The sequence below is a fragment of the Canis lupus genome, chromosome 19 (genome assembly GCF_048164855.1).
Source record: "Canis lupus baileyi chromosome 19, mCanLup2.hap1, whole genome shotgun sequence".
NCBI lineage: Eukaryota > Metazoa > Chordata > Mammalia > Carnivora > Canidae > Canis > Canis lupus.
The window spans coordinates 30,229,948-30,242,117 of record NC_132856.1 but is presented as its reverse complement, the minus strand read 5'-3'; the positions used below and the strand labels follow the sequence as shown (position 1 = coordinate 30,242,117).

Sequence of the window (12,170 nt, the reverse complement as noted above, 5' to 3'; positions counted from 1 at the left end):
AAGATATTGATAGAACTAATAGAAATAAACATGTCTTTCAGTATCTTTTTTCTCCTACATCAGAACTCATTAACCTTACCACTATTGACATTTGGGGCCAAATAATTCTTTGTGGCAGGGGGCTGTCCTGTACAGTGTAGAATGTTCACCATCTACCTATTAGATGTCAGTAACATCTACCTTCTACCCAGGTTGTGATAGCCAAAGTGTCTCTAGACATTTCCGAATATACCCTGGGTGACAGAACCACCCACAGTGGAGAATCACTGCTTTATTTTTTATTTTTATTTTTTTTAAAGATTTTATTTATTTATTCATAGAGACACAGCTAGAGAGAGAGAGGCAGAGACACAGGCAGAGGGAGAAGCAGGCACCATGCAGGGAGCCTGATGTGGGACTCGATCCCGGGTCTCCAGGATCACACCCTGGGCTGCAGGCGGCGCTAAACCGCTGCACCACCGGGGCTGCCCGAGAATCACTGCTTTAAATTAATGGTTCTTGATCAGATGAAATCCTCGGGCTCAAAAAAAAAACAAAAACAAAAACAAAAAACTGGATGTCTGAGCCCTATCTTAGATTTATGGACTTAGAATTTTTGGTATACAGCTGGGGTGAGTGTATTAAAAAAAAAAAACCCACATACTTCTGATGCATATCCTAGGTCTTAACCTAGTATACATTAAAAAATAGAAAAACTCATATTAATATAAAAAGAATTCAACTCTTAAGGTGATGGAGTGGCTAATGCCCTACAAAACAAATATCTGGATGCCTTGGTGGGAGTCATCATAACCTGGGTGAAGCCAAGCTTTGTCTAAATTCTGAAATGACCTCTCCAAAAAAGAAGCTCTAAGACTAACAAAAACGTGGTGTGGGTAAGTCAGAAACACTCCCAGATGAGTAATGTCTCCTTCCTTGAGCCTGAGCATAGCATCCTCTATCTCCTTCCCAAATCCCAGATGTCTAGATCCAGCTCAGTGCTGCCTCCTCTGAGGCCCAATCCCGTTGGGATTTTGCTCTACTTTAGAAAATCTTTAGGGATCTAGTGGCACAACTAGGTTCTTTGTTACTTGCCATCACATTTTCTGAGCTTTTTATCCCTGGCTTTTAATATTCCTGTTGGCTTGTAATATATCACTACCTTTTTTCTCTGCTGCAAAGCCTACCTTAGCATCAGGCAAGGGTGTGTGTTGGTTTTTATATTAGCAACACTATGGATGGAGAGAACAAGAAGAGACATTTGTGGAATCATTTCCATGCTCCAAGACTGTGGTTTATGCTTTATAGGCATTGTCTCACTCAGTCCTCTTAATCCAAACAGCCAGGTACTGTTTATCTTCAGTTTTACAGAGGAGGAAATTGAGGTTTGGTAAGAGTAAGGAAGCTACCCAAACTCACACAGATAGTAAGTGCCAGACCCAGACCCTGACCTTGGGGATGTCTCATTGCAAAGCCTATGCTCTGAAGGCCTGATATAAAAGAGCCAGTCCCTTAAAAACTTCAAGGGACACCTTCCAATATAAGGAAGCTGTCTCGATTCATTTAACTGACAAGATTGGAGTTTCCATGGAAGTATGGGCATGCCCTAGAAACTATATATGGTAAGTGTTAAGTTCAAGCTGAGAAAGGTAGATGCTAAGGATTCCTTAGCTTTTATTGTTTAGACCCCTGGTTAATTCTTGTGAAAAGGAATTTTTAGAATTTATTTATTTTTAGTAATCTCTACACCCAATATGGGGCTTGATCCAGGGGCTCGACCCTGGATCAAGAGTTACATGCTCATCTGACTGAGCCAGTAGGTGCCTTATGAAAAGGATTTTTGAAACTAGTTTCTGAGATATCTTCCAAGCATTCTTGATAATGACCCACAGATACCGCTCATGAGGTATACCGAAATTTGAACTCAAATAGCCCCTGTCATTAAAAGACAAAGGATTTGTGTAGGTGGAGGTATCACCTATAGTAGGACTTCTTAACCTCCACACTACTGGCATTTTGAGTTGGGTAATTCTGTGTTGTCTGGGGCTGTCTTGTGCATTGTAGGATGTTTAGAAGCATCCCTCACCTCTCCCCACTCGATGCTAACAGCACCTTCCCATTTGTGAGAGCAGAATGTCTCCAGAAAATGCTGAATATTCTCTGTGGGGTAAAATCACCTGTGAATGAGTAACATTGATGTAGCATTCCCAAAACTAGTGAGGCATCTAAGAACTGTTTTTTTTTTTCCTCTTTAATGGGATAGTTTTCTCTACCAAATAATGAATTTGTGGACAAAAAGGAGTAACAATTATCATTCTTAAAAAGTGACTTCAAGAATTTCACGATAAAACTCATGAATTTAACTTTTCTTATTTTGCATACTATTTGTTCTTAAATTCTTTTTACACAAAAAAATAAGAGGGGCTTTTATATCCTGGTTGGCATATAGATCTGGTAGTAATATTCCCATCCTGGGCAAGATCTGGAGGTTTGTTGGTATAATGGGTACTGTACCAATATGTATGGATAGTTGGAGTAAAAAATTTTGCCAAAGGCAGTCAAGGGAAACTAATATGGCAAGGGACACTAGCTCTGTGAGCCTTCTGATACAGGAATATTCATATAGGAGGTGAATCACTATACTCTATTAACTGGATTTTTATTCACTTGGCAGGAGTTTATTATTTTTTTTGTTGTTTTTGTTTTTTTTGTTTTGTTTTGTTTTGTTTTGTTTTGTTTTTTTACTTGGCAGGAGTTTAACAGAAGAATAAGAGGCTATTAACTGTTCTCTTCTCAATTGGGAATTTGAAATGAATGAAGTATTCAAGTTGAGCTTTCTTTTCAGGTTTTTGGACACACAAAAATAACTTGTAGCCACCTGGTGGAAGCAATGACTTTTTTTTCTTTCTTTCTCTCTCTCTCTCTCTCTCTGTCTTTTTTTTTTTTTTTTAAACTGAGGTCTGGGTGGAATTATAAGAAGAAAAGAAAAGAAAAGCAATTAGGGAGGCCAAAGCGGAAATCTGTACTGCTGATCTAACACACTGCTCCAGATCCCTCTGCCAGCTCTGAGTGGACTATTCTGGGGGAGACAGTAGGAGGGGTGAAGAGTTGTGGATGGCTCACAGCTCTTCCTGTACTTGCAGGAAGCCCCCCAAACATAATCTGCTTCTGAGACTGGCACAGCCCCCAAGCAAACTCCCAGATTGACAAATGGATGCTTTGTTATTGTTGTTACTATAATATATTCATTCTGTGTGTGGTGGTGGTGGCAGACGGACATCTGACATGCAGTAGAGGTAGGGCTCCCTTGTACACATAGGATATTGACTTCTTTTCTGGTTCATCTAGATAACTGTTTCTCAGAGAGGGGCGATTCCCTCTCCTACTCCCTAGCCTCTTTGCATCCACCTCCCAACCCCTGCAACATTTGGCCACCTCTGGAGACATTTTTGGTCATTACAACTGAGAGGGGGTTGCTACTGGCATCTAGTGGGTGGAAGCTGGGATGCTGCTCAACGTTCTTCAGTACACAGACTAGGACCCACAACAAAGAATCACATGCCTCAAAATGCCACTATTGCCAAGGGTGAGAAACATGGTTCTAGGTGTGTTTTTAAAACTAAAGGTTGTAACTTATTAGTATGTGATAAAATCATTTTGTTGGTTACCATCAACAATTTTGAAAGATGAAATAGAAAATGTCAGATGGCATCACGCAGAGGGTAAATGTTATTTCATAAACTATTGTGTGTGTGTATGTGTACACATACTGGGTTGCAATGTTTCTTACTGTGCGTCGTGGGCAAATAAGATAGAACATCACTGATCTTCCCCAGTACCTCTCAAACTTTAACATGCCATGTGAATCCACAAAGGGTCTTGCTAAAATGCAGATTCAGATTTCTTTGGGCTAGGGTTAGGGCTGCGATTCTGCATCTCTTGTAAGTTCCCAGGTGAGGCTGATGCTGAAGGTCCATGAACCACACTTTGAAGAATAAGAACCTAGGTGACACTTTAAATTCATTCATTAAAAAAAAAAAATAGAGCAAGTGACTATGACTTTGGGTATCAAGTGCCAGTGAAATCTTTTGAGGATAGCCTCTACAGAGCCCAGCAGGGAGAAAAATAGCTCGTTAATTAACGGGTAGTATTTAAGGCTTTAGTACATTTCGTATCTTACGACGCAATGTGATAATATTTGTTCCACAAAATGTGCCTTGGCTACTCTGTGTGTTTGTGTGTGTGTGTGCCCGCATGCGCGCACATGTGTGGCGTGTGTAAGAGTCTGTCGCTTACTGCCTCCATGCCATCGTCTGCCATAAGAAAAAAAACCCAAAAACCCCGTTTCTAAGACACAAAAGTATTGTGTGGGTCATGTTAGCAAGGATATTGTGACCTTAATATAACAGAGCAATCAGCCTGGCTTCTTAGAATGATTATTGGAACATTCTTCTCTGGAAAAGAAAACAAATTAACTGTATTCACCAAATGTCTCCTGGAACACAGAAAGCTGTTCTGATAAAGACACTTAGCAAAACTCTTCCTTGCACACAAGCTCCAGAGAAAATTCAAGACTGGTTTTATATAAGGTTTGCCGAAAAGTCAATAACACCTATTTCTATGAATGGCTTCAAGGAAGCAGCTAGGTTAGAAATAACTACGCAAAGACATGCCATTGAAATATAAATCTGTAAGGGTAAGGCTAACAAAAGCAGAAGCAATTACTTTTGGATAATCCATTTGACACAATTAATCCAAATAATCCAAATCTATCCATGCTCCCTTCTCTTTCCTACATGCAGGACTGCTGAAACCTCAAATCAGGAGTGGAGAGACGCATTCCCATGTCCATGTAGAATATAACTTTGTTTCTATATCTGAGACTCCAAAAGAAAAATAATGATGGGTTATCACTTGTTATTCTAAAGACCATGGGGCAAGAGAGAATTCATATCTGAATATGAGATTCATTGCAACAGGGCATCAAAGGCATCAAAACACTCTTCTGTCCATCCACCCCCACCTTATAGAGTTCCTTTTCTATCGTATCAAAGATCAAAAACTTCTATTGTTACTGCTTTATTCTTTTAGCTAAATGTTTTGTTAAAACTGCAAATATCCCAACAAGGGCTCGACTAAGTCTTCTTCACCTTAACAGAAGAAGAAATCTGCCTCTAGCAGATTTACATGGTGAAAATCTAGAAGACATTGGTCTTTGAGGGGGTGCTGGAGGAGCAAAGTCATGAAGATGAACTTGGATTGTTCTATACTTCCCACTTGGAAGGGTCTTGGGTCTGAGGTTCATTTCTAAAAATTCAAACCCCAATCATGTGTGTACATGTATGCACGTGTGTGTATCTGGTAGTATAATAATGATGCAAATCAAGGTGGGTGGGAGGGATTGCCCCTCTACTTCTCATTTCCCTCTGACTCTGTGTCTAGTTTCTACAATCTTCTTGGGAAATGACACTCCTCTACAGCTCTAATGCATGGCTCAGGACATGGCTTAATGGTCCGAATTTACTTTGTAGTTCAAAATTAGGTGAAAAAAGTCAATTGGGTCTCCTTTCCCTGGTACGTTTCAGATTTGTTTTCCTGTTCCAATACATATAGTCATACGGATTCTAAAAGATGTCCTTATAGACTGGAGTATATGCAAGGTCATATTCTCCTGGAGTATATACAAGGTCATAATTCAATTAAAATTTGATCTGAAGAGTGTTGAAAGCTCAGCATCTGACTGATTTGGAGGGCTTAATTTCAGATTGATAACCTCAGGGAAAATCCCAGCAGAATTAACAAAGGAACCTTCCTAATGGTCTAGAGGCATATATATCAATTACTAGTCCGAGATTTCACCAAAGAAGGCACAATGACACAAAAAGTACCGGACCAGGGACCCCAGATTTACCCATCCAGTTTCACATATCTGTGCATTAATACATCATATAAAATCCCTGTAGCTCTTCACATAGCCAGCTTGTACCCTGGCCTCTATGGATATTTTGCTGCTTTGTTTTTGTTTTTTAGAACTAGCTTCAAAATTCTCCTTACATACAAAGAACAGCTTAAAAAAACCCTGGTTGAATTATGCTGAGATACTAATTATGTCTAAAAGAACTACTTGGTTGAATTCAGCTAGATTTTTTTCCCTCCTCAAATCAGTTCTATGTTTAGCTAGTAATAAACTCCTCCAGTCTGCAGAACAATTGGCACGGCGGTCCCTTTAACAAGTCAGGATCACAAAAAAAGGGCCAGTGTTGGTAAAAAGAAGTTTAAAGAGCATCATCACCAGATGTGATATGTGGCCCTGGCTTGCACAAACCAGATGTCAAGAATATTTGGGGGACAAGTGGGGGATTCGGAATATGCACAGCACATTATATGAACATCTATTGATATGGAAAATGGAAATCATTAGCTTAAAGAAGCAATTTCTGCTTATTTTGTTAAAAAAAGACATAACGTATAAAAGCACATAGAAAAAGATCCCGAAGAATAAACACTCAAGTAATAATCTCTGGGTGCTGTGGACATAGCATTTTCTTATTTTTGCTTTCTTTTTTTTTCTTTCTTTTTTTTTTTTAGAGAGAGTGTGCATGCAAGGGAGTGGGGGAGGGGCAGAGCAAGAGAGAGAGAATCTCAAGCAGGCTCCACGCTCAGCTGGGAGCCCAACATGAAGCTTGATCTTACGACCCTGAGATCAGGACCTGAGCTGAAATCAAGAGCTGGATGCTTAACCACCTGAGCCACCCAGGTGCCCCTGCTTAGCTATATTTTCTAAATGTCTACAATGACCACTTATTGCATCTGCAATAATAAAAGGTATCAGCCATTCCCCAATCCCCTAAAATACTCCTCACATTTAGAAGGTCAAATATGATTAATGTGTGAAGACACTATGGTTTTGTTTAGGGGGTAGGTCTAGGTCAATTCCAAATCACTTGCAGGAACAAATAATTCTATGAGATGATAATGCGGATGCTAAAAGGCTTTTGAATGGCTGACAATGCCGGTCTCCAGACATTAAGGTACTTAGTCCTCACAACTATGGTAAGAAGTCAGTTTCTTTACGGTTGAGTAGGGCCCAGAGAGCCTAAATAGTCCACCTGAAAGCAGCTCAGCAATGGCAAAACCAGGATCCCTACTCCCATCTGGCTCTCTCCAAAGCACCTGGCTCACTTCAAAGCCCCAGTTCTGGCCGTTGTTTGCCTGTTTCAGAGCTATGTTTTACCGCAAGTAAAAAGGTACCGGGCTGCTGTCTATCCAACAATGCTCAGGAAATTTGGGGTTGGCATCTTAAAGTGATAGCAAGACTCTTACAACAACTTGGACAGATATGGAGTTGTGGTCGACAAGAAAAGAGGAGGTCTGGGAAAAGCATGTCCATTTCAGGGATGAGGATGGCGATGACAATGTGGTGGTAATGATGGTGGTGGTGGTGGTGGTGGTGGTGGTGGTGGCAGCGGCGGCAGCTAACACTTACCAAGCGCTCGCCTGGAGCCTGATGCTTGCAGCTTGTATGCAGCATTTCACCCCCGTAACAACTCCACGAGGAGGTTCTGCTTATTACCATCTCTGTTACATGGATGAATCGGCTGAAGCTTTGAGAGATTAAATACCTTGTTGAAGGTCACCCAGCTTGTAAGGATCAGGGGTGAAGTGTGAAGGCTCCAAAGCACGGCCCATGATCACTACACCATCGCTCCCATCTGGGGCACTCACACCTGCTTATTGCTTGTAGAAGAGAGAACTCACTAACTCAGTGCCCAGATGCCGTATTGCCTTGATTTTCTTTAATCAGCCCCCTCCCAAACCACAACCTGTTAGACTGGTGCGTCTTATGCATCTCTCCCCACACTGTACTTTTGGGACTAGTCTCCCTCACCCGGACAGTTGGCGATACACCTTACAGATAGAACAGAACAACATGATGCTTCCTTGTAGCCTCTTCAGCACTGACTTCCTCCAGCGGGAGGATTCCTAGTTGGATTGATATATGTTCACATGCGTCGTGCTTCTGTAATTTAATAAGGTTATTGAAATAAGGTTATCTGTGGTTTCATATATAAAAATAGTGAATACATTTTAGTAGGCAAAGGTTTCATTTTTCAAATTACCCCTTTAATGGGAAATATTCACACTCAATTATTGTGCTGACACATAAAGTGGACAAATACCCGATTTGATAATGGAACAGCAAATTAAAATCTGTGCAAGGCAAAGAACACAGAGCAGCAGCCCCATCCGAACCTGACCGCACTGCCTTGATTAAGTGCTTATGGGGCGGGTTTGGTAAAGGGGCCCTTTCCTGATCTGATAACTGCCACGGAGAAGCCAAAGGCAGAGTCAATCTGCAAATACTTAATCCTCCAGAAGGCAGATTAAGTGTATAATTGACCTATATAATCCATGTATCATCTCCAGTCAAATGTTCCCTGGGCCTGGCTCCCAGCGACATGGGGCCTGAGGAACGCCAGTGCGGATCGGGCATTACCACCAATGTGGATTCCATCCAAGTTCGAGATGGTTTTTTAATCACTCATCTCCGAGCCTGTGAGGTTTAAGCAGATGAATTCACCCTAAGCACATCTCTTTTAATCCCGATTTTCTTCTCAGTCTGTGTCTTCAAGAAGTACAAGGAGGAAAGAAAATAAATTAATTTTTGTTTAGACCTTGAAGTCTTAGGTGCTTCTCTTGATGATCTGATCTCTAATTTCAAAAAGCATGTTTTTGTTTTGGGGAAGATATTGAATTAATCACCAGAGAAAGGGAGGGGGGAAGCCATCTGCATGATTTATGGACACTCAAGCTTTAAATCACTGTCTTCAAGCTATTTCTTGGGTTTGTGCTTTCCTCCTCAGCAGCTGCTTGAGGAATATGGAGATTATTTCATGTCTATGTTTTGTATTTTCTTTTAAAAAGTCAGCAATCATTTTTCAGGAGGCCAAGCTTCCACCTGAGTCTGACAGCAATCCAGTTCTCCTTTAAAAATTCGGCATCCTTAATATCATTTAAATTCATGATTACTATACACATCGGATTATTCTCTTGCTTTAAATCTCTGAATCTCTTGTTTTAAAATGTCTTAAACTGTCATTTTGCAGCAACTGAAACCAGTTTACAACGGTAGGCCCTATTTTGAGGAAAAAATTACAAAAATGCAGATGAAATGTACAGCTGTACATTGGAAATACTAGTGGAGGCAGTTGGAGGATTCTTTTTTAATCAACCCTTAATTTTGGACCAGTTAGCTATTCCTTAGGCATGTGCCTAAAAAACTTGATAGTATTTTATAGAGGGACAGTGTAAATCAATGATTAATACACAGGGAAACTTTCACTGCCTCAGAAAGACCTGGTTAGGCAACCTTCTGTCTGAATGTCTTGCTTTAATAAACCTAGAGAAGGCCTGTTTAAAAAAAAAAAAAAAAAAAAAAAAAACCGTTGGTGAAGATGAATTTGGAAAGCTGCTCTTAAGTTACATAATAAAATAGATAAAAATGCAGAACATTAAATATAGAGCCCCAAATGCTATGCCGATAATCTCCCACAAGCACCCGATTCCAGCCAAAAGTACAATGACAAGGCAGAGAGAAAGCTAGATCAGAGGGAGCCGTCAGAGAGGGGCCCGGTGAGAACGGATGAGACACTCATTAAATGACCAGCTATTAGTACAAATGTTCTCAGATACAAACACTCGTGGATGCCATCCAGCCTTTTCTACAAGGTACATTTGAAAGGGGGGAAAAATAAAAGAGGGGGCAAACAAAACTTAATAGCAAGAACTGAAAGGACGTATCAGGTAAATAAAACTGACACTTTGAAACACAGCTGAAAACACAACAGGAACTCTGAGAACAAGCCTCTGAGTGGCAGATGCCAGCAGGAAGTCACAACCAGGGACTGACACCACAGTCACAATCAACAACCCCCAAACAGCAAACAATCTCGGAGATATATATTTTTCCCCCGTTCAGAATGCTAATTTTCTATTATTCATTTTTGCCATTTATCAAAATGCAACAATTTGGAAGAGAAACCTCTCAGATCAACAAGTTTTTCTTGAGAGATTTCTGCCAATTATTTAGAGACAGGCCTCAGGATCACAATCACTAGGGGAAAGTGTTGAAAGAAGTTCACTGGGTGGCAAGAAATTGAGAGGGGACAGTCTCACAGACCCTTCTGCCTCGATAGTCCTATCCCCTGTTTAGCTCAGGGGACACGAGAGCCTTGCAGAGCATATATGCAAAGAAATAAACACCATGCTTGATGAAACAGAAGCCGCAAATAATCAAACATGTTGGTAATCTGATGTTTTGCTGCTAGATTATAGAAAAACAGTAAGTACTGAATTAAATTGCCGAGACTGCATGGTAATGAAGCTTTTGAGGAGCTCTGGGTTTCTCAAATGACAAATGTTTTAAATCCATGACAGATTCAATAACTTTTTTTGCACTACATCCGTTAGGTTGCCTAGCACCAATATTCTGTAAATTAGGGGAGCAGGTTATTTGGAAAATAAGAAAGTAAATGGCAAGAAATTTGTTCGCTCCAAATAAACTACTGAAAGATTTTTTGCCACAGGGGTGGGAGTGATGTTTAGTGAATGATAGTGATGGTAAAGTCTTTAAAAATCAGATACTCCAGGGAGTGTACCTAAGACTCCCTCGGGAAACATAATTAGGACAATGCAAGAATAAACTGTGAGGATTCTCACAGCGTTGCTGATGCCATTTTACGCTGGTCAGTGTAATTCAACAAGGGGCTAGAAATACTTGCAAGTTCTTGAACGACCCCAAACATAATTTGCTTTCTGAGCAACAGAAAGATTGCTCAGAAAGAACAGATTCTTAGTGAATAGGTCTTTTCATTACTAATTCACACTAAAAGTCAGAGGGCTTGAATTTGACTGTGTGCCTCCATGATCGGACAGGTCTAGTTTTACCATCTGTGCTACCCAAGGCTCTACCCTTACTTTTTGAATAACAATTCAGTTGCACTCTCCCTTAAAAAAAAAAAAAAAAAAAGCCACGGAAGAGGACAATTTGCCTCGCTGCCTTCAACCAGGCTACCTTAAAAAAAAATTTTTTTTTTACCCTTGTAATTTTAATTGAAAAAAAAAAAAAAGAAAGACGGAAGGGTGGGTTATCTGTGATGAAGTGACAGGCTAAGCTACAGAGGAGACATCCAATTCAGTACGAGAGGTTTTCAAGTTTCAGAGAACATGAGGTTATCTGCACACGCGCTCACACAGGAACGCACACGCACGCGAGGGCCACACAAAACTGAGAATCAGAAGATACTGATCAAAGGGAAAAAAAAAAGGCAACCTAGGCATTGAAAAGAACAATCCACAGGCTTCTTGAAAATTTGTGGTTTGGAATTTAATTCAGTGGAGATGGGCAGAGCGTCCCCACTCCTAACTGCAGACCTGAGGGTGCTGCCTGGCTCGGTTTTCAATGCCTATCGGATGGGTGATCGTGCCCCGGTCATTCTAGGCTCGGTACTTTCATAAAGGCACGCATGCAGAGAAGGAGAGAACCCGCTCGTGAGCTTTATGCATGTATGAGGCATTCTCAGTGGATGTGGGTCATGCTAGAAGATGTACACAGGAAGATTATTTGATTCTAATTCATGCCACTTGATATAATGTGATAAAACATTTGACATGAGAGATAAGTTCCATTTTAATCTCAGAGAGAGAGGACGGGTGGGAATTAAAAAGTAAGAAGGGTTTTCTCGAGGAAAGGTGAGGCAGACGAAAGAGCGATATTGAGCACAGAAAGGGGATGATTGGAAAAGAAAAAAAGAAAGGAGCCTTTTCAACACACGAGGAAAGCAAATGAGCTGGAAGACAAAGCATATAAAAGTCAGAAGCTGCAGAATCCTGAGCGCTGCCAACAATGAGCTCACTTAGCTATGGAACAAAAACACACGCGCGCGCACACACACACACATACACACAAACTCAATGTAAATTGCTGAACACAATCACAGAAAAAATATAGAAACACGGATTCCATAGTAGACCAAAACATTAATGTTCGGGCTGGCACTAAAAATATACGAAAACCTGGACAGAAGGAGCTCACGCTTCACGAGACAGAAGTAGGCTGCACAATTAGAGCCACGCGGAGACAAGTACGTCAGCTTCCATGCACTCTGGCCGGGTCTACACTGGCAAATTCA

The 12,170-nt window shown here is 40.8% G+C and overlaps 1 protein-coding gene across 9 annotated transcripts in view; it reads right to left on the bottom strand.

Annotated features, from left to right (window-relative positions):
* The window catches only part of CADPS (calcium dependent secretion activator), a 459,922-nt gene that overhangs the window by 26,139 nt on the left and 421,613 nt on the right, over positions 1-12,170 (bottom strand). The window lies entirely within an intron of this gene.